The 22978-nt window shown below is 47.8% G+C and overlaps 1 protein-coding gene across 1 annotated transcript in view; it reads left to right on the forward strand.

Moving 5' to 3' along the window:
- Nucleotides 1-269: 269 nt before the first annotated feature.
- The window catches only part of ccdc78 (coiled-coil domain containing 78), a 118482-nt gene continuing 95773 nt past the window's right edge, over nt 270-22978 (forward strand). Inside the window, exon 1 of the mRNA XM_070856765.1 lies at nt 270-291. The gene's annotated coding sequence lies outside the window, so the exon portion shown is untranslated. The remainder of the gene's footprint in view (nt 292-22978) is intronic.

The following is a 22978-nucleotide window of genomic DNA, read 5'->3' on the forward strand; positions in this document are numbered from 1 at the left end:
AGTGCTGGGCAGTGGAGATGAGAACCTATTCATCGTTTGAGGAGCTGGAGGATAGTAACCAACTGGAAAAGAAAGACAACATTCAAATAAAACAAATAATGAGGCGCACAGTACGAATAAAAGTAGATTATGGGCTGGATTTACTCCCAAAATCAGGCAACTTATCGACAGAAAGTATGGTGATGGGGCCTACAACTGCATTTTTACCCCTACCATTGCCGACCTTGATTTTTCTTCCTCCTCAGAATGCAGCAAAGTAAGACGCCTGACCCCAGACTGCCCTCGTCATATGTAAGTACTGGTGTCCCACCATCCACATGATTTCCTTGCTGCTATCAACGACCCCAGGGACTGCCAGGAGCAGGGTGCTGGTAGACCCTGGAAGGCCTGCTGAACCCCCTTTTTTGGAGGGAAAGATCCCAGTAATGTCCTGGCCACCCTTTATCCCGCAGCCAACAGCATTAAAACAGATTATCTGGTCATTATCGCATTGCTATTTGTGGGCGCTTGCTGGGGTGAAAATTGGCTGCCGCGTTTCCCACGTTGCAACAGTGACTACACTTCAAAAGTTCTTCATTGACTGAAGCACTTTGGGTTGTCCAGAGGTCGTGAAAAGCACAATATAAATGAAAGTCTTTCTTTAATTTTTGGGGTACTTTTCCCTCTCGTTTCCCTCTCTTTCACCTGTACCTGCAGAGGTCATCGGAGGGGACTGTGTGTAGCCAGTTTGAGGCGCAAAATAATTATTCGTAGGAGGCATGCCTAGGAAGAAACCAAAATAATTAATAATTTCAATTGAAATAAGCAATGATGCACACAGTACACAAAGTTCCTGAATAAATTATCAGGGGTGTTGATAATCCCATCTTCCACCCTCCATAAACTTGAGTTCATCCAAAACTCTGCCCTGTGCGTGTCCTAATTCGCACCGTCCCATTCATCCATCCCCCCTGTACTCGCTGACCTACATTGGCTCTCAGTTAAGCAACGCCTCAATTTTAAAATTCACATCCATGTTTCCAATCTCTCCATGGCCTTGGCCCTCCCTATCTCTGTACCCTCCTCCAGCCCTACAACCATCTGAGATATCTGCCCTCCTCCAGTTCTGGCCTCATGTGCATCCCCGATTTTACTTGCTCCACCATTGGCGGCAGTGCCATGGCCCAAAGCGCTGGAATTCCCTCCCTGAACCTCTCTGCCTCCCTACCTCTTACCTCCTTTAAGGCACGCCTTAAAATCTACCTCTTTGATAACGTTTCTGGTCACCTTCCTTAATATCTCCTTATGTGGCTCGGTGTCAATTGTTGTTTGATAATGCTCCGGTGAAGTGCCTTGGGATGTTTTCCTACGCTAAAGGCGCTATATAAATACAAGTTGTTGTTGTTGTGGTTGAGTAAATAAGGAAAAACTGTTTCCACTGGCAGGAGGATCGGCAACCAGAGGACAGGTGAGGAGAATTTTTTTTTTTACGCAGGGAGTTGTTATGATCTGAAATGCACTGTCGAAAGGATGGTGGAAGCAGATTCAATAGTAACTTTCAAAAGGGAATTGGATAAATACTTGATGGGTATTTTTCTTTTACAGGGCTATGGGGAAAGAGTAGGGGAGAGGGATTAATTGGATAGCTCTACCAAAGAGCCAGCACAGGCACAATGGGCTGAATGGCCTCCTTCTATGCTGTGAAAACAGCCTATATATTTTACTCCAGTGTGCGGAGGGTTAGTTCAATGCTGTGTACCCTCCTTCTCCTCTTAGACTGAAATCTCAATATTTTTCAACCCTGGAAACTGCGAGTTATTCTTTACGACATCACAAACACACTGCACACAAGATGGCTCGACACGAACTTGTCATCATGTGATAGTCACATGATGCTTTTATTATATCCACAGTAGTTGCATTACCACAATAATCCACTAGGCGGAGCAGTAGTCCACTCTTACAGGAAGCCTCTTAAAATGGACACTCCCTATACTATCAGTGCTGGGTAGATTCCCGATTATCGCTTGTTCCTAATTCTAGCAGATGTATTCATGATAAGATTGAACAACGGTATTTTATAAGTAACTTGAATTTTACCACAATGGAAGCTAACTATTGGTATATGTGCAGCAAATTCACTGAACATGTTTATAACAATGTATTCATTTTTTCAGGCATTCAGATAATATTCTGTCCTCAGTTTTAATATAAAATGAGCACCTCTCTCTTCCTGGCAAAAAATACAAAACAAAAATAGAAATGTAGTACATCCAATATATAGCAATGAGATGTTAATATTTATAATGAATTTATTAAAGTCAGTGATTGATGAAGTACCCGCTTCGCAGACATGAGAGGAGGGTTGTGCCAAAAGAACATTGTTCTAATTCACTGCTAGGTGCTCATTTAAGGGAATGGGTTGCTCAGAGTCAGTTGTGGTTCAGTGGTGGCACTTTCACCTCGGAGTCAAAAGTTTGTACCTGTACCTTCAAGTCCCACTGCAGAGATTTGAGCACATAGTCCACACTGACACTCCAGTGCAGTACAGAGGGAGTCATCATCATAGGCAGTCCCTCGGAATCGAGGAAGACTTACTTCCACTCCTGAAGCGAGTTCTTTGGTGGCTGAACAGTCCAATATGAGAGCCACAGACTCTGTCACAGGCAGGACAGATAGTTGTTGAGGGAAGAGGTGGGTGTGACTGGTTTGCCGCATGCTCTTTCTGCTGCCTGCGCTTGATTTCTGCATGCTCTCGGCGTTGAGACTCGAGGTGCTCAGCGTCCTCTCGGATGCACTTCCTCCACTTAGGGCAGTCTTGGGCCAGGGACTCCCAGGTGTCAGTGGGGATGTCGCACTTTATCAGGGAGGCTTTGAGGGTGTCCTTGTAGCATTTCCGCTACCCACTTTTAGCTAGTTTGCTGTGAAGGAGCTCCAAGTAGAGCACTTGCTTTGGGAGTCTCGTGCCTGACATGCGAACTATGTGGCCTGCCCAGCGGAGTTGTGCTTCAATGCCGGGGATGTTAGCCTGGACGAGGAAGCTGATGTTGGTGCACCTGTCCTCCCAGGGGATTTGTAGGACCTTGCGGAGACATCGTTGGTGATATTTCTCCAGCAACTTGAGGTAACATGGTGTTGTGTATGGAGAAAGAGTCAGACTGAACACTGTGAGCTCAAAGTAAAGTGTGACCTTAGTTTTTTATTGCAGATCTCCAGAGTGCCTCTCAAACCTGTGAAGCCTCCTTAAATATCTGTGCTCCCAAGGGATTATGGGATCCCTTGGGACTCCAGGGAATGAGCCCTCTGGTGGCTGTAAAAGTAAATACAAGTCCACATATATAAACCCCCCCACCCCCAAAGTCAATAGCGTAACTATTTAAAATGTGAGTCGATCTGGGGCCCTTCTTGCCCTGGTTGATCGTCTCGGTGTGAAAGCTGGTGTTGTTGAATCATTTGTTGGGCCCTCACTGGGCTGCTGTGCAGCTGGCCTTGCTGGGCTGCCTGGTATGTTGGGCCCTGCAGGGCTGCTGTGGAATATAAGTTCTGCTTCATGGTCAACCGTGGTGTCGGTTGCCACTGGTGTGTATGTTGGGGGATCAAAAAAGGTAGGGTCCAAGGTGGGTTGCTCAGGGTAGTCCGTGAATCTGAGTTTAATTTGGTCCAAGTGTTTCCGGTGAATGAGTCCATTTGAAAGTTTGACCCGAAACACTCTGCTCCCCTCTTTGGCCATGACAGTGCTGGGAAGCCACTTGGGACCTTGTCCATAATTTAATACAAATACAAGATCATTGATTTCAATCTCGCGTGACATATTTGCTCGATTATGGTATGCACTTTGTTGAAGCGGGCCTGCTCTCTACCTGTTCATGTAGATCAGGGTGAACTAACGAGAGCCTTGTCTTAAGTGCTCTTTTCGTGACCAGTTCAGCAGGTGGAATCCCAGTGAGCGAGTGGGGTCTCGTGCGGTAGCTAAGCAGGACTCGGGATAGGTGATTCTGCAGTGAGCCTTCAGTTACCCTCTTCAAGCCTTGCTTGATGGTTTGCACTGCTCTCTCTGCCTGACCATTGGACACTGGTTTAAACGGGGCAGATGTGACATGTTTGATCCTGTTACGGGTCATGAATTCTTTGAACTCAGCACTGGTAAAACATGGCCTGTTGTCACTCACAAGGACATCAGGTAAGCCGTGAGTGGCAAACATGGCCCGCAGGCTTTCAGTAGTTGCAGCGGACGTGCTAGCCGACATTATCTCACATTCAATCCACTTGGAGTATGTGTCTACAATCAAAGGGACATTTTACTCAAGACCCGGCCTGCATAGTCGACGTGTACCCTAGACCACGGTTTGGAGGGTCAAGACCATAAACTTAGCGGCGCCTCCCTGGGTACATTGCTTAACTGCGAGCACGTATTACATCTGTGAACGCAGGACTCTAAGTCCGCATTGATACCGGGCCACCACATGTGGGATCTGGCTATCGCTTTCATCATTACGATGCTTGGGTGGGTACTGTGGAGGTCATTGATGAAGGTGTCCCTGCCCTTCTTGGGGATCACTACACGAATGCCCCACAGACATTTCATCTTTGCGTCGCTGGAACGGCTTTATCTCTTCCTGCATTTCCACTGGGACACTGGACCAGCTCCCGTGAAGCACACAGCTTTTGACTAGAGATAATAAGGGGTCCTGGCTTGTCCAGGTTTTGATCTGCCGGACAGTGACAGGTGATTGCTCACTCTGAAATGCTTCCATAACCATGGCTAAATCTGCAGGCTGTGCCATTTCCACTCCCGTGGTGGGCAATGGCAGCCTACTGAGAGCATCGGCGCAGTTTTCTGTGCCTGGCCTGTGGCCGATGGCGTAGTTGTGTGGGCTGATGCGTTGGTATTTATCCCTTTACTCTCAGAAAACAGGGACATAAGTGGCTTATAGTCAGTTTTCAATTCGAATTTTAGCCCAAAGAGGTATTGATGCATTTTCTTTACCCCATAGACACACGCCAACGCTTCTTTTTCAGTCATGCTGTAGGCTCTCACAGCCTTACAGATTCCTGGATGCATAAGCAACCGGTTGCAGTTTCCCAAAATCATTAGCTTGTTGCAATGCACACCCGACGCCATATAACGATGCATCACATGCTAGTACCAAACGCTTACATGGATCATACAACACAAGCAATTTGTTTGAGCATAACAATGTTCTCGCTTTTACAAAGGCATTTTCTTGGCTTTTGCCCCAAACCCATTCGCCCCCTTTTCTTAGTAAGACATGTAGTGGTTCTAACAGTGTGCTGAGACCCTGTAAGAAGTTACCAAAGTAGTTCAAGAGTCCCAGAAACGACCGCAGTTCCGTCACATTCTGTGGCCTCGGTGCATTCTCGATTGCCTCCGTCTTCGTGTTGATGAGCCTGATGCTGTCCGCCGCAATCCTCCTTCCCAAGAACTCCACTTCAGGTGCCAGGAAAATGCACTTCGAGCGTTTTAACCTGAGCCCCACGCAGTTGAGTTGACTAAGAATCTCCTCCAGGTTCTTCAGGCGCTCGACTGTGTTCCGAACTGTGACCAAGATGTTGTCCTGGAAGACCACGGTGTGCGGGACCGACTTCAGTAAACTTTCCATGTTTCTCTGGAATATCGCCACCGATCAGATTCCAAACGGGCATCTGTTATAAACAAAAAGACCTTTGTGCATGTTGATGCAGGTGAGGACCTTCGATGATTCCTCCAATTCCTGCGTCATGTAGGCTGAAGTCAGATCTAGCTTCGTGAACGTCTTTCCTCCCACCAGCGTTGCAAAGAGGTTGTTGGCCTTTGGTAGTGGGTATTGGGCCTGCAGGGAGAGACGATTGATAGTTACTTTGTAATCGCCACAGATTTTGATGGTGCCGTCTCCCTTGAGGACTGGGACAATAAGACTGACCCACTCGCTGAACTCGATCGGTGAAATGATGCCCTCTGTTTGCAGCTGGTCTAGCTCGATCTCTACCCTTTCTCTCATCATGTATGGTACTGCTCTACTGCTTGTGATGGATGGGTTGTACCCCGGAATTAGGTGGATCTGCACTTTTGCTCCTTAGAATTTCTTGATGCCTGGTTCGAACAGCGAAGGAAATTTGTTTAAGACCTGGGCACACAAAGTGTCGTCAGCGAGCGATAGCACTCAGACGTTGTCCCAGTTCCAGCGTATCTTTCCCAGCCAGCTCCTGCCGAGCAGCGTGGGACCATCGCCCAGTACCACCCAGAGTGGTAGCTTGTGCACTGCTCCATCGTAGGAGACCTTTACGGTAGCACTGCCAATTACAGGAATCACTTCTTTTGTGTAAGTTCTTAGTTTCGTGCAAACTGGAGTTAAGACTGGCCTTGAGGCCTTGTTGCACCACAACCTTTCGAAAGTCTTTTTGCCCATGATGGACTGGCTCGCGCCCGTGTCCAGCTCCATTGACACTGGGAATTCATTTAGTTCAACATTCAGCATTATCGGAGGACAATTCGTACCCCATGTACCTCTGCCTCCTCGATCTGAGGCTTTTGTTCGTCGTGATCCTCCATGAATCTGTCCTCCTCTGCAACATGGTGGTTTGCAGGTTTAACAGGCTTTGCAGCTCGCTTGCACACTCATTGGAGGTGTCCCATTGTTCCACAGCCCTTGCAAACGTACTCTTTGAATTGGCATGAATGGAAACGATGATCACCCCCGCAGCGCCAACAAGGTGTTAATGGCCTTGCATTCATCACCCTTGATGATGGACTCAGTCATCTGTGGATGTGCAGCTGCAGGTATGTGTGACCTGCCCTGGACTTTATGATTCAAAAACAACATCACTTTGTTCACAGTACTCGTAGCAGCACTTGTGTGCTGAGAGATTTGCTTCATATTGTCACTGGTGGCAATGAATGCCTGGGCTATCGCTATGGCCTTACTCAAGGTTGGGTCTCTACAGTCAAAAGTTTGCAAAGTATGGTTTCATGGCCAATGGCATGTACGAAAAAGTCTCTGAGCATGTGCTCCAACAAATGTCCTTCAAATTCACAAATTCGTCCTGCAAGGCATCTCAGCTCGGCAACATAACTTGCTACTTCCTGGCCTTCAGACCTTTTGTAGGTGTAGAACCGGTACCTCGCCATCAGAATGCTTTCCTTCAGGTTCAAATGCTCTCAGACCAGTGTGCACAAATCATCGTACGATTTCTCCGTGGGTTTCGCTGGAGTGAACAGATTCCTCGTGAGGCCATACGTTGGTGCCCCACAGAAGGTGAGGAGGATCGCCCTTCGTTTGGCAGCGCTCTCTTCCCCATCTTGCTCATTGGCCATGAAGTATTGGTCGAGTTGCTCCACAAAAGTTTCTCAATCATCTCCCTCTGAGAATTTCTCCAGGATGCCCACTCTTCTCTGCATCTTTGGGTTCGCTATCTGTATCTCGTCACCAGTTGTTGTGTATGGCGAAAGAGTCAGACTGAACACTGTGAGCTCAAAGTAAAGTGTGACCTTAGTCTTTTATTGCAGGTCTCCAGAGTGCCTCTCAAACCTGGAGAGGAAGCCTCCTTAAATACCTGTGCTCCAAGGGATTATGATGGCTGTACAGAGTAAATACAAGTGCACATTTATAACACATGGTCCATGTCTCTGAGCCATACAAGAGGGCAGGTATTACTACAGCCCTGTAGACCATGAGCTTGGTGGCAGTTTTGAGGGCCTGGTCTTCAAACATTCTTTTCCTCAGGCGGCCGAAGGCTGCACTGGCGCACTGGAGGCGGTGTTGGATCTCATCGTCGATGCCTGCTCTTGTTGATAGGAGGCTCCCGAGATAGGGGAAGTGGTCCATGGTGTCCAGGACCACGCCGTGGATCTTGATGACTGGGGCGGAGGGGGGAGTGCTGTGTGGTGAAGACAGGCTGATGGAGGACTTTTGTCTTACGGATGTTCAGCGTAAGGCCCATGCTTTCGTACGCCTCAGTAAATACGTCGACTATGTCCTGGTGTTCAGCCTCTGTATGTGCGCAGAGGCAGGCGCCGTCCGCTTACTGTAGCTCGATGTTGGGGTGGCCTTGGACCTGGCCAGGAGACGGCACAGGTTGAATGGGTGCCCACTGGTTCAGTAGTTTAGTTCCACTCCAGTGGGAAGCTTGTTGACTGAGGTGGAGCATGGCGAAGAGAAAGATTGAGAAGAGGGTTGGGACAGCCCTGTTTGACCCCAGTCCGGACATGGATTGGGTCTGTGATGGAGCCGTTGGTAAGGATCATGTCCTGCATGTCGTCGTGAACAGAGGGAGTACTGCACTGTCGGAGGTGCCGTCTTTTGGATGAGACGTTAAACCAAGGCCTGGTCTATCCTCTCAGGTGGATGTAAATTATCTCATGGCAGTATTCAAATAAGAGCAGGATAGTTTTCCTCGTGGCTTGGCCAATATATCAATCTCAATTACCACCTAAAACAATGATTACCCGGTCATTATCACATTGCTGCTTACGGGAGCTTGCTGTGCACAAAAATTGTCTGCTGCATTTCCTACATTACAACAGCGACTGCACTTCTAAAGTACTTCATCGGCTGTAAACACCTGTAAGGTAGGCTAACTTCACATGGCTGACCTTAATTTTGATGAAATTGGCAATTTCATGAATCCAAGTAGAAAACTGATACAAATATTTTGATATTGGTCGGTATTATTTAAAAATATGAGGTGATACAAAATCAACTCATAATTTCTTTAGTATCTTCACAAGTGAAATATATTCATCCCGACCTAAACTGTTGGTGGTATCTACGGGGGAAAACAATTAAGGTAACTCTGAGGAAGAAGAAGCAAGCTGTTCTGCTGACTCCTCTATTGTAGTTGGGTATTGTGTTAAATGAAGTTGTGATTAAAATAAATATTGCATTAATGCCAGTGATAGCATACCACATTGGATAGTAAATGTGCAAAAATACTACCGCATTTGTGCAGTATAGCACAGACTGGATGTAAGGTAATGCTGCCTCTACACTGTCCCACCAGTACGCCAAGAAAACTAGAGTGCATAACCATGATTTCTCATGGCATCCATGATTATTTCCAATTCTGGGTTCATCATTGACATTTTTATGCTACTTATCCAATATATTGCTCCATTTGCTATCCTTATCACCTGTCTTGCAGAGGACATTTTCACATTATCAGTTAAAGCTGCATTTGATTGCCAAACTCTGAGATGAAAGCAGTGTCTTAGCCCATTGCACCGTCTCTTTCTCCTGGGTGCACATTATAATGTAAAGTTAGAAAAATATAAGGGACCATAATACATTTGTACATTCATGACTTCAGGATGCCCCAAAGCACTTTACAGCCTATTAAGTACTTTTGAAGTGCAGTCACTGTTGTAATGTACCATTGGGTATGGTAGCATAATGGTTATTTAACTTGACCAGTGTTCTAGAGGCCTGGACGAATAATCCGGGGACATGAGTTAAAATCTCACCGTGGCAATTTGTGACTTTAAATTCAGTAAATTAAATAATCTGGAATTAAAAAGCTAGTATCATTAATGGTGAGGATGAAGCTAACGGATTGTCATTAAAACCCAACTGTTTGACTAATGTCCTTTAGGGAAGGAAATCTGCCACCTTACCAGATCTGGACACCAGACCCACAGCAATGTGGTTGACTCTTAGCTGCCATCTGAAATGGCCTAGCAATCCATGCAATTGTATCAAACCGTTACAAAACAAATACAGTAAGAATAAAACCAGACCGTCCAACTGGCATCGAACTAGGCATCGGATTCGGACAAAGCAAAGGCACACCTTGCCCAGTCGACCCTGCAAAGTCCCTTTCACCAACATCTGGGGCCTTCTGCCAAAATAGGGAGAGCTGTCCCACAGACTAGTCAAGCCGGACTTAATCAAACCTATCAGCCAACTTCCCAATGGCAGGACAGTCCCACCAGAGCTGTCGGCACAGTGGTGTACAGTTGCCCTGGGCATTTTCAACATTGACTCTGGATCCCATGAAGTTTCATGGCATCAGGTCAAACATGGGCAAGAAAACCTCCTGCCGATTATCACCTACCGCCCTCCCTCAGCTGATGAATCAGTACTCCTACACCTGGAAGAAGTACTGAGGGTAGCAAGGGCACGGAATGGGTGGGGGACTTCAATGTCCATCACCAAGAATGACTCGGCAGCACCAGTACTGACCGGGCTGGCCGAGTCCAGAAGGACACAACTGCTAGACTGGGCCTGCAGCAGATGGTGCAAGAAACAACTTGAGGGAAAAATCTATTTGACCTCATCCTCGCCAATCTATCTGTTGCAGATGCAAAATATAACCTCTTTTAGAAAGTTTCTGACATGTAATTTTATAACGTTCTTAACATTTCTGTTAGCGGAAAACTAACAAAATCATCAACTACCACGCCTCTAGCCAAGCTGTTCCAGTACAGCTACAAAACTGGCATCTACCCGACGAAATGGAAAATTGCTCAGGTATGTCCTCTCCACAAGAAGCAGGAGAAATCCAATCTGGCCAATTACTGCCCCATCAGCCTACTCTCAATCATCAGCAAAATGATGGAAGGTGTTGTCAATAGTGCTATCAAGCGGCACTTACTCACCAGTAATCTGCTCACTGATGCTCAGTTTGAATTCTGCCAGGACCATTTGATCCAGACCTCATTACAACCTTGGTCCAAACATGGACAAAAGAACTGAATTCCAGAGGTGAGGTGAGAACCACTGCCCTTGACATCAAGGCAGCATTTGACCGAGTGTGGCACCAAGGAGCCAGAGTAAAATTGAAATCAATGAGAATCAGGGGGGAAACTCTCCACTGGCTGGAGTCATATCAAGCACAAAGGAGGCCAATCAGCTCAGTCCCAGGACATCGCTGCATCGCTGAGGAATTCCTCAGGGCAGTGTCCGAGACCAACCATCTTCAGCTGCTTCATCAATGATCTTCCTTCCATTATAAGGTGGGGATGTTTGCTGATGATTGCACAGTGTTCAGTTTCATTTGAAATTCATCAAATAATGGGAAAAATTCCATGCCTGCATACATCAAGACCTGGACAACATCCAGGCTTGAACAGATAAGGGGCAAGTAAAATTCACTCCACACAAGTGCCAGGCAATGACCATTTTCAACAAGAGGGAGTCTAGCCACCTCCCTCTGACATTCAATGGCATTACCATCATCAAATCCTCCATCACCAACATCAACAGACCATTGACCAGAAGCTTAACTGGTCTCGTCACATAAATAATCAGGCTACAAGAGCAGAACAGAAGCTGGGTAGTCTGCAGTGAGTGACTCCCCAATCTACAAGGCATAAGTCAGGAGTGTGTTGGAATACTCCCCAATTGCCTGGATGAGTGCAGCTCCAACAACACTCAAGAAGCTCGACAGCATCCAGGCCAAAGCAGTCCACTTGATTGGCACCCCATCTACTACCTTAAACATTCATTCCTTGCAACGTCCAATGTGCCTGCTGTGTGTACCATCTACAAGATAATTTGCAGCAACTTGCCAAGGCTTCTTTCACAGCACCTCCCAAACCCGCGACCTCTACCACCTAGAAGGACAAGGGCAGCAGGTGCATGGGAACACCATCATCTCTAAGTTTTCTTGCAAGTCACACACCATTCTGACTTGGAAATATATCGCCATTCCTTTGTTGTCGCTGTGTCAAAATCCTGGAACTCCCTCCCTAACAGCACTATGGGAATACTTCCACCACACAGACTGCAGCAGTTCAAGAAGGCAGGTCACCACCATCTTCTGGAGGACATTTAGGGATCGGCAATAAATGTTGGCCTTGCCAGCAACGCCCACATCCCATGGATGAATAAAAAGAAATGTAGCAGCCAATTTGCATACAGCAAGGTTCCACAGACAGCACCGTAATAGTGAGTAGATTATTTGTTTTTGTGATGATGGTTCATGGATAAATATTGGCCAGGGCACCAAGGAGAACTCCCCTGCTCTGCAAATCGTGCCATGGGATTTTTTACATACACCTGAGGGGGCAGATGGGGCCTCGGTGTAATGTCTCATCTGAGCAATATAAGAATATATCTTTTCTAACGTTGTATTCTGGTTCCATCTTTTGCTTTGTCCTAAATACTATTGCATCCTGAGAGGGTCATTTGGCAAATTGTTTTTGTGAGATCAATAACCATATCCTGAAGCCCAGCCTTTGCCCATCATAAAAACAATGGAGTTTTCTTACCTGCACTTCCAGCTGCTGCAAAATTAGGAGGGGGCTGCGTGGAGCCAAAGTACGATGGAGTTGGAGGTCCATAATGGGCATACACAGGAGGAGCTGGTGCATAGTAACCACCTGGGGAACAAAATTAATTCAATTGATATAAATCTTTGAAGATGGCAGGATAGGTTAACAAAGCAGTTAATAAAGCATGGGATCCTGGGCTTTATAAATAAAGGCTCACAGCACAAAAGCCACGAAATTAAGCTAACCCTAATATAAAACACTAATTCGGCCCCAGCTGGGGTATTGTGTACAATTCTGAGCACCACACTTTAGGCTTTGGAGAGGTTACTGAAGAGATTGGTTCCAGGAATGAGGGATTACAGTTACGTGAATAGACTGGAGAAGCTGGCGTCGTTTGCCTTAGAACAGAGAAGGCTAAGAGGAGATTTGATGGAGGTGTTTTAAAATCATGAAGGGTTTAAATAGAGTAAATAAAGGGAACCTATTTCCAATGGCTGATAACGAGAGGGCACAGATTTAAGGTAATTGGCAATAGCAGAGGTGACATGAGGAAAAACATAGGCTTAGAAATTTGGAGTTTTAGTGCCATAATCGGGCAAACAAAATGGCGGCCGCTGCTCTTCCACCAGTTGGCGGCGGGTTCCGCAGCAGCCGCTGTTTGTGGATGGCTGGCAGCGCTGTCGATATCAGCGATCACTAAAATTATGGAAATGATGCAGATCGTGATGTCACTTGAAGCCTGATCTGCGAGTTTGGAGTTTAACTTACCGGCATGCCTTATGTACGACAAGCTGAGCAAGCGTTGACAAGCAGGAAGGAAGCTCCAGCAGCTGTGTTTAAAAGGATTATCAGCAAGACAGGTTTGTTCAGTTTGACTGGCTCTGTGCAACTTTCTGCTACTGCAGCAGCTTTATAAACTTCTTGCAAGGTTCTAAGGTAACACGGGGTGTTGTTGCAAGTGGAGAATACCTTAATTATTATTTAAATGCTTCTGCTCACATCACTTGTGTGTAGAAGAACTCCACGAGGCTGAGTACCGTGAGCTAAACTTAGTGTGACCTTAGTCTTCTTTATTACAACTCCAGAGTGGCTAAACAACATGGCAGCCAACCTTTTATACTGGCCCTGCACGTGTGTGCAGGTGATTAGGACTCCAACAGTTGCACCATCTGGTGGCAAGTATTACACAGTTACATACATAACATCACTCTCCACCCCCGCCCCCTGCCCCCGCCAAAATCTTTGGTACAAGTTGAGGCGATCCAGAGCCCTTCGCTCCCTGGTTGATCGTATAAGTTCAAACCCTGGTGTGTGTGAGTTGGTCGGACCATTGCTGCACTGCACTGTGGCTGGTCTGACCGGACTGTCAGGAATGGTGAGTTCATCCTCGTGATTGACACCGAGATCGATTGCTGGTTGGGTGTGTGTTGGTGGATCGTCGATGGTGATGTTCTGTTCAAGTCGTTCCTGGTTGTCAGTAAAAATCGCAATTTGGTCTGATCTAAATGCTTTCTGCACGTTTGGCCATTTAACAGTTTGATTATTAACACCCTATTCCCTTCCTTGGCCAAAACAGTGCCAGCAACCCACTTGGGACCATGATCGTAATTCAGGACAAACACAGGGTCATTAACATCAATGTCACGTGAAACAGCCGTGTGATCGTGGTACATGTTCTGCCGATGTCGCCGGGTTTCCATGTGATCATTAAAATCCGGGTGGACCAGGGAGAGCCTGGTTTTAAGGGCTCTCTTCATTAACAATTCTGCCGGGGGAACCCCGGTGAGCGAATGGGGTCACATTCGGTAACTGAGCAGAATGCGAGACAAGCGGGTCTGCAGAGAACTGTCTGTCACGCGTTTCATGCTCTGCTTGATTGTTTGGACTGCCCACTCTGCTTAACCGTTAGACATAGAAACATAGAAACATAGAAAATAGGTGCAGGAGCAGGCCATTCAGCCCTTCTAGCCTGCACCGCCATTCAATGAGTTCATGGCTGAACATGAAACCTCAGTACCCCCTTCCTGCTTTCTCGCCATACCCCTTGATCCCCCGAGTAGTAAGGACTTCATCTAACTCCCTTTTGAATATATTTAGTGAATTGGCCTCAACTACTTTCTGTGGTAGAGAATTCCACAGGTTCACCACTCTCTGGGTGAAGAAGTTTCTCCTCATCTCGGTCCTAAATGGCTTACCCCTTATCCTCAGACTGTGACCCCTGGTTCTGGACTTCCCCAACATTGGGAACATTCTTCCTGCATCTAACCTGTCTAAACCCGTCAGAATTTTAAACGTTTCCATGAGGTCCCCTCTCATTCTTCTGAACTCCAGTGAATACAAGCCCAGTTGATCCAGTCTTTCTTGATAGGTCAGTCCCGCCATCCCGGGAATCAGTCTGGTGAATCTTCGCTGCACTCCCTCAATAGCAAGAATGTCCTTCCTCAAGTTAGGAGACCAAAACTGTACACAATACTCCAGGTGTGGCCTCACCAAGGCCTTGTACAACTGTAGCAACACCTCCCTGCCCTTGTATTCAAATCCCCTCGCTATGAAGGCCAACATGTCATTTGCTTTCTTAACCGCCTGCTGTACCTGCATGCTAACCTTCAATGACTGATGTACCATGACACACAGGTCTCGTTGCACCTTCCCTTTTCCTAATCTGTCACCATTCAGATAATAGTCTGTCTCTCTGTTTTTACCACCAAAGTGGATAACCTCACATTTATCCACACGCACGCGGGCTTAAACAGAGCAGACCTGACATGCTTGATGCCATTGTGGGTCATAAACTCATTGAATTCCGAGCTGGTGAAACACCGTCCATTGTCGCTGACAAGGACATCGGGCAAGCCATGGATGGCCCGGAGGCTTTCAATAGTGGCTGTGGACGTGCTGGATGACATGATTATGCATTCAATCCATTTGGAGTAAGCGTCCACAACTACGAAAAACATCTTTCCTAGAAAGGGGCCGGCAAAATCTAAGTGGGTCCTGGACCACGGTTTGGAGGTCCATGACCACAGACTCAGTGGAGCCTCCCTAGGTGCATTGTTCAGTTGTGAGCAAGTGTTGCACTGATGCATGCATGACTCCAAGTCCGAGTCAATGCCGGGTCACCAAACATGAGACCTGGCAATAGCCTTCATCATGACAATGCCTGGGTGGGTACTGTCTAGGTCACATATAAACATTTCTCTGTCTTTTTTTGGCAAAACCATGCGATTACCCCATAAGAGACAATCCGACTGGATGGACATTTCATCTTTGCGTCGGTGAAATGGCTTAATTTCATCTTGCATTTCCCCGGGAACGGCTGACCAGTTCCCATTTAGGACACAACTCTTTACTAATGATAACACAGGATCCTGGCTGGTCCAGGTCCTGATCTGGCAAGCTGTGACGGGTGACCCCACATCTCAAAAGCATCCATGACCAATAGCAAGTGGTGGGTAATGGTAGCCGGCTGAGAGCATCGGCACAGTTTTCAGTGCCTGGTCTGTGGCGGATAACAGTCATAAGCGGATAATGTTAGTACCCATCTTTGGATGCGGGATGAAGCATTGGTATTTATATCTTTGCTCTCTGAACACAGCGAAATGAGTGGCTTGTGGTCAGTTTCAAGCTCAAATCGAAGTCCAAATAGGTATTGGTGCATTTTCTTAACCACATATACACATTCTAACGCCTCTTTCTCGACCATACTATAGGCTCTCAGCCTTAGACAGACTTCTAGACGCGTATGCACCCGGTTGGAGGTTGCCCGATACATTGGCTTGCTGAAACACAGTCGACTCCATACGATGAGGCGTCACAAGCTAGCATTAAATGTTTACATAAGAAAGAACATAAGAACATAAGAATTAGGAACAGGAGTAGGCCATCTAGCCCCTCGAGCCTGCTCCGCCATTCAACAAGATCATGGCTGATCTGGCCGTGGACTCAGCTCCACTTACCCGCCCGCTCCCCATAACCCTTAATTCCCTTATTGGTTAAAAATCTGTGACTTGAATACATTCAATGAGCTAGCCTCAACTGCTTCCCTGGGCAGAGAATTCCACAGATTCACAACCCTCTGGGAGAAGAAATTTCTTCTCAAATTGGTTTTAAATTGGCTCCCCCGTATTTTGAGGCTGTGTTCCTAGTTCTAGTCTCCCCAACCAGTGGAAACATACTCTCTGCCTCTATCTTGTCTATCCCTTTCATTATTTTAAATGTTTCTATAAGATCACCCCTCATCCTTCTGAACTCCAACGAGTAAAGACCCAGTCTACTCAATCTATCATCAAAAGGTAACCCCCTCATCTCCGGAATCAGACTAGTGAATCGTCTCTGTACCCCCTCCAAAGCTAGTATATCCTTCCTTAAGTAAGGTGACCAAAACTGCACGCAGTACTCCAGGTGCGGCCTCACCAATACATGGGTCATAGTGTACAAGTAACTTATTTAAACATAGCAGATTCCTGGCCTTCTCAAAAGCTGTGTCTTGAGATTTGCTCCAAACCCAGTTGTCACCCTTACTTAGAAACATGTGCAAAGGCTCTAAAACGTGCTCAACCCGGGTAGAAAGTTACCGAAATAGTTGAGGAGTCCCAGAACGAACGCAGCTCCATCACATTCTGTGGTCTGGGTGCATTCTTGATGGCCTCGGTCTTTGAATCTGTGGGCCTGATGCCATCTGCTGCAATCTTTCTCCCCAAAAATGCAACTTCTGGCGCCAGGAAAACACACTTGGAGCGTTTCAGCCTGAGCCCCACTCTGTCTAGGTGACTTAGAACCTCTTCCAGATTGAGAGATGTTCAATGGTGTCATGACCAGTGATCAGGATGTCATCTTGAAGCACAACGGTGCACGGAACAGATTTCAGCAAACTCTCCATGTTTCTCTGGAAAATGGCTGCAGCCGAGCGAATCCCGAAAGAGCACCTGTGTTATATAAACAGCCCTTTGTGTGTGTGTTGATTCAGCCAGCTCCTGTGTCATGTAGGTGGAGGTTAGGTCCAACTTGGTGAACTTGGTGAACGAATTCCCCCACCGCTAACGTTGCGAACAGGTCATCCGCCTTGGGCAGCGGGTACTGGTCCTGTAGTGAGACTCGGTTAATCGTTACCTTGTAGTCTCCGCAGATTCTGACCATACCATCGCTTTTCAACACCGGAACAATTGGACTGGCCCACTTGTTGAACTCGACTGGCGATATGATTCCTTTGCATTGGAGTCTGTCTAGTTCGATCTCGACTTTCTCCCTCATGTACGGAACCGCCTGAGCCTTGTGATGGATGGGCCGTGCATCGGGGCCTAGATGGATCTGTACCTTGGCGCCTGTGAAGTTGCTGATGCCTGGTTCGAATAGCAAGGGAAACTTGCGCAGCACTTGAGCACACGAGTCGTCATCCACTGAAGATAGTGCTTTGATGTCGTTCCAATTCCATCTAAACGTTTCTAGCCAGCTTCTGCTGAACAGCATTGGGCCATTGCCTGGAACAATCCACAATGATGGGTCATGCACAGTTCCATCATACGATACCTTCACTGCCGCACTTCCAATGACTGGTATGAGCTCTTTGGTGTAGGTATGCTGCTTTGCATAAATCGGGCTCAGTTTGGGCCTTTGTGCTTTATTGCCCCACAGTTTCTCGAACGCCTTCTAGCTCATTATTGACTGACTCACTCCCGTGTCCAACTCCATGGATACAGGAACTCCATTTAATTTTACTTTCAGCATTATAGGGGGGGCTCTTGGTGGTGAAGGTATGTACCCCATACACTTCTTCCTCGGGTTGAATTGCCTGTGCTGCGTGATCCGCTCCGGATCGATCAGCCTCTGCCACGTGGTATGTTACAGCACGTTTGCACATTCGCTGGAAGTGCCCCATCGTTGCGCAGCCTTTGCACACTTAGTGCTTGAATCGACATTGATGGGCCCGATGATTACCCCCACAGCGCCAACACGGTGCTAATGGATTCACATTCACCCCCGATGGCGGACTCTGAATCATCACAAGTCTTGCAGCCACAGACTTATAGGCCCTGCCATATGTTGTTCAGCCTGCTAGCGACATCATTTTATGCACAGTACTTGCCGGTGAGCTTTGATGTTGAGAAGATACCTGTCTGGTGTTATCGTCCGTGGCCATGTATGCCTGGGCGATCGCGGTGGCCCTGCTCGGGGTCTAGGGTTTCGGCAGCCAGCAGCTGTCGAAGAATGACCTCGTGGCTGATGCCCAGCATGAAAATGTCTCGCAGCATTTGCCCCAACGCAGCTCCAAAATCACACGGTCCCGCGAGGCGTCTCAGGTCGGCGACATCATCCGCCACGTCCTGGCCCCCGGAGCGATGGTGCGTGTAAAAATGATACCTGGCCATGAGGATACTCTCCTTCAGCTGGAGATGGTCCCGAACCAGCGTGCACAACTCTGTATATTCCTTCTCCGTTGGTTTTGTTGGTGCGAGCAGATCCTTGATGAGGCCGTATATTTTAGGCCCACAGACGGTGAGGAGAACCGCCCTGCGCTTGGCCACGTTAGTGTCTCCTTCCAGCCACGAAGTACTAATCAAGACGCCCGATGAAGGCTTCCCAATCATACCCTCTACGAATCTCTCTAATATTCCAATGGCAGCCATGGTTGCGTGAAGGTTCGTATTCTGTTACTCGTCGCCAATTGTTGTGTATAGAAGAACTCCACGAGGCGGAGCACTGTGAGCTAAACTTAGTGTGACTTTAGTCTTCTTTATTATAACTCCAGAGTGCCTAACCAACATGGCAGCTAACCTTTTATACTGGCCCTGCATGTGTGTGCAGGTGATCATTAGGACGCCAACAGTCGCGCCCTCTGGTGGCAAGTATTATATGGATACATACATAACAACTTGCTCACAGTCAGCTGTACAGTGCTCCTCATGATTGTCTCTTAGGGAGAGGGAGCCGAGGCAGTGAAGATATGCACAGAGCGAGGAGGAGGAGGGCTAGCAACAGGAGGCCTTACTTAGGGTCTTCTGAGAGCATTTCTCTGGTATGTATTTAAGTGAGGAACAGTGCATTAGGATGCTACACTTCATCAAGGAAGTTGTCACAGAACTCTGCCACCTCCTGCAACCTGACCTGCAGCCTGAGAGCAGGGCGACCATGGCTCTTCCAGGGGCAATCAAGGTCAGCGTGGCCCTCAATTTCTTTGCCAGCTGATCCTTCCAGCAGGAGACATAGCTAACATCTCAGTTCACTGTCCATTGTTGCCTCTGGGAGGACACTGAGGCTCTCTACACCAGGAGAAAAGACTACGTTGTCTTCTCTCTGAGCAGAGATAAGCAGGACGAGCACACGTGTGACTTTTCCATAATCGTGTGCTTCCCCATGGTGCAGGGCGCCATCGACTGCACCCACGTGGCATTGCAGGCACTGTATAACAATCCTGAGATCTTCTGTAACCGCAAAGGCCACCACTCACTTAATGTGCAGTTGGTGTGCGACCATGCTCAGCGCTTTCTGATGGTTAATGCCCGCTATCCTGACAGCAGCCCTGGTGCCTTCATCCTGTGTCAATCCGGTGTGCCAGGAATCTTCCAGCCACCATAGAAAACTCAAGGGTGGCTGCTCAAAGACAAGGGCTATCGGCTCTGCACTTGGCACATGTCTCCCCTCCGCAACCACACCACTCATGCCCAGTAGTCATATAATGAGAGCTATGCTGCCACCAGAATTTCATCCAGCAGACCATCGGGCTACTGAAGCAATGGATCCACTCCCTTGACCGCTCGGGAGCGGCCCCCCAGTACACACTGGAGCGGGTGTCCCATTTTGTGGTGTCCTGCTGCATGCTACACAACTTGGCCATCATGAGGGCACAACCCTTGTCAGCAGTGATTGTGGGACCACCTCAGGAGGAGGATGAGGGAGATGAGCAAGAGGAAAGCGGCTTTATGGGAGCACTCGGACAGGAAAGGGTACCCGAACAACGGGCACTAAGGGATTGTACAAGGGTGATTGGTTCATGCCATTACTGTAAATATGTGTGCATTGATTTTAGATCAATTTATTAATTTAGAATCTATTGCGGTGTCTCATTTCAGCTTTGTGTCCAGGAGGACGCTGTAGTATTCTGTGACAGTTTTTTTCAAAAGGGAGTATTCCCAGACACTTACGGAAGTTTTGGCCATTTATGCCACTTTGGCCAGCTAAAACTTACTCCAAATCAACTTAGATCAGCGTATGTGGCCAGCTCTGAAAAACCTTAATGGGCAGTTAAGAATTCGGCGCAGGTTAGTACATTTAAAGCACCAACACTTACAAAGCACTAAACAAAGCACAAAAATAAGCATTCAGTAACAAATAAAAAATACAAGGAAGCTGAGGACCTGCACCAAGACTTACAAAGCACTAAACAAACCACAAGAAGTAATGAGCAATCAATCAATAACAAATAAAAAATAGAAGTCCTACCTTTATGCCAGAATCAAGTATTTTTTTTTTAATTCCCCCCCCCCCCAAAACATTCTTCCCCCCCCCCCCCCAAAACACTCTTTCTCCCCCGCCCCCAAAACACTCTTTCTCCCCTCCCTCTCAAAACTCTCCTCTTACCCCCCCACCAATCAAAACTCTCAAGTACAACCATCAATGAATAAAAAATAAAACTGAAGTCCTACCTCGGCCCGGGAACTCAGTGGGCCGGCTGGCTGGTGCGGGAGGCCACTCGGCCGGGGATAGGGTGCGGTGAGATCGGGGCGTCCCTTCGGCCGGGGATAGGGGCTGCGAGCATCGGGTCCTGCTCACAGCCCACAGACCATGCTGGGAGGGCAGGAACATGCACGCAGACTTCACTGCGCAAACGCGCAGGTGCAGCACTGTTTTTGGCGCTGGCCTCTTGCTTCGCCCCCCCACTGCACAATGCACGCCACGTTGGGACTCCGGGGACTCGGAAGAGCGGCCAGGATGGAACAACTTTTTTCCGGCGCCATTTCCAGTGCACAAAGTCGCCGCACTTAAGGTAAGTGCGCCGAAAAAAGGGGTTGGGCAAAATTGAGCCCGTAGTCAGGAGGACCTGGCTGCAGAGGCGCCAACATTTCAATGATCTCATTAGATCAGGAAAGATGAGTGCAAAACCACACTCAACTTCATCCTGCTGTGCCTCTCGTCACATCCCCATCAGTCTGCCTTTCCGACCCTACACCTGCACATCCTTACACCAACATACCTTGCACACCCACCCATCCTACTCTCTCTCTCTTTATCTACATTATCACATCCCCATCTAACTAACCACCCCTCACACTTACCCTCATTCTAATGCAATCATACCAACTACCAACACACAAGGACCCACCTGGCTTTGGCACGCAACTCATCATAGTCTCCCTCTAAAGATCTAACCCAGCCATTCCTTACACTAATGCCATTACTCTCACTCAATCTTCTCTTCTGTCCCTCCTTGAAGGAAAGGAGAGCCCACAATAAGAGGGAGTGGGAGAGAATCCATTATTGGCTACCTTAGCAGCAGCAGAGGAGGTTGCCTTGGAAGTATCAGGAGGAGCAATGCAGCTAGATATGGGAGATGGAGAGAGGGGGACATCTCAGCAACCTGGTGACAGAATTACATCTCATACAGCCACATGGTATACTGCAGTCAGTCATATGGGGACTGATGTCGGCAGCCAGTGAGTGTTCATCACGTGCATAATGGTATCTATACCCATTCTTGATATGATGTATATAATTCATCTCTTTACTCTCCCACAAATCCACAAAGAGTCCTCCCAACTGTCCAGGAGGAAGAGCAAGATGGCTTCTCAAAGGGGCCTTCAGTCTCTGAGGGCGCATTGTCACCAGTGCAGTTACGCCCACGCGAGATAGTGTTGTCACTTGGTGCCTCATAATTCACATGTGAGCAAGAGCAGATGGTGGAGACAGGCACAGCAGTGGAGACTCCTCGCCAGAGGGCACAGGAAGCTCCCAGCTCTGCTCAGCTGCAAGCAGACACAGAAAATTGGGAGCCATCCAGAAAAAGGGTGATCCTGGAGGTGTAGCAAGAAGTGCAGAAGACTTTGACAGGTTTTGCCACCGCGATGTCTGCAAAAGTACAGCAAATGCAGGAGTCCATCTCCAACATGAGCACCACTGTGTCGCAGGTGATGGCAACTGTAGGCTCTTCCATTTAAAGGATGGCCACTTGCATGGAGCAGCTAATGCGGCACTCACAGGAGCACAGGTCTCTATGGAGAACAGATGGCAGAGCCTCATAAACCTCCTCTCTCGGAGGGATGCCAACATAGACATGGGTCCTCATGGCCCCACTTCTGTACAGCAATGTGCTTGCCAGCTCCTTGCTAGCAAGGAAGTGCGGGTGGCACATGAGGGGGATGATGGTGAGGGGGGACATGGATGTGGGAGCTCGTTTCAAAGTGCTCACTTCTCCCCTGTTGCCTCCCCCTCAGTCAGAGCCCCAGATGGGTCCATGGATCACGATGGCCGAGTCTTCCCCTGCACAGTCACAGGAGGAGCAGACTTTGGTGGGGCTCCAAAACCCAGAGGACGTCCGCCAAAAGTGTCTATGCAGTCACGGCAGGGAAGTGAGCAGGCTGCCTTGACCTCTGCTGAAGCCACAGGGGTAGCACCTCGTAGAAGCACGTGTAAGAGAAAGATGACACACAAGTAGATGCATAAGGGTAGGCACATGGGTGTTTTAATAAATGTTTCTGTAACGTTTCTGTTCCTGTGAAATCACAGATAAAAAGATTTATTTTCACCACATTTGTGTGCCACTTTGGAAATTGCTTAGTGAGTTGGAATGAATGGTGAAAC

The sequence above is a fragment of the Pristiophorus japonicus genome, chromosome 15 (genome assembly GCF_044704955.1).
Source record: "Pristiophorus japonicus isolate sPriJap1 chromosome 15, sPriJap1.hap1, whole genome shotgun sequence".
Lineage (NCBI taxonomy): Eukaryota > Metazoa > Chordata > Chondrichthyes > Pristiophoridae > Pristiophorus > Pristiophorus japonicus.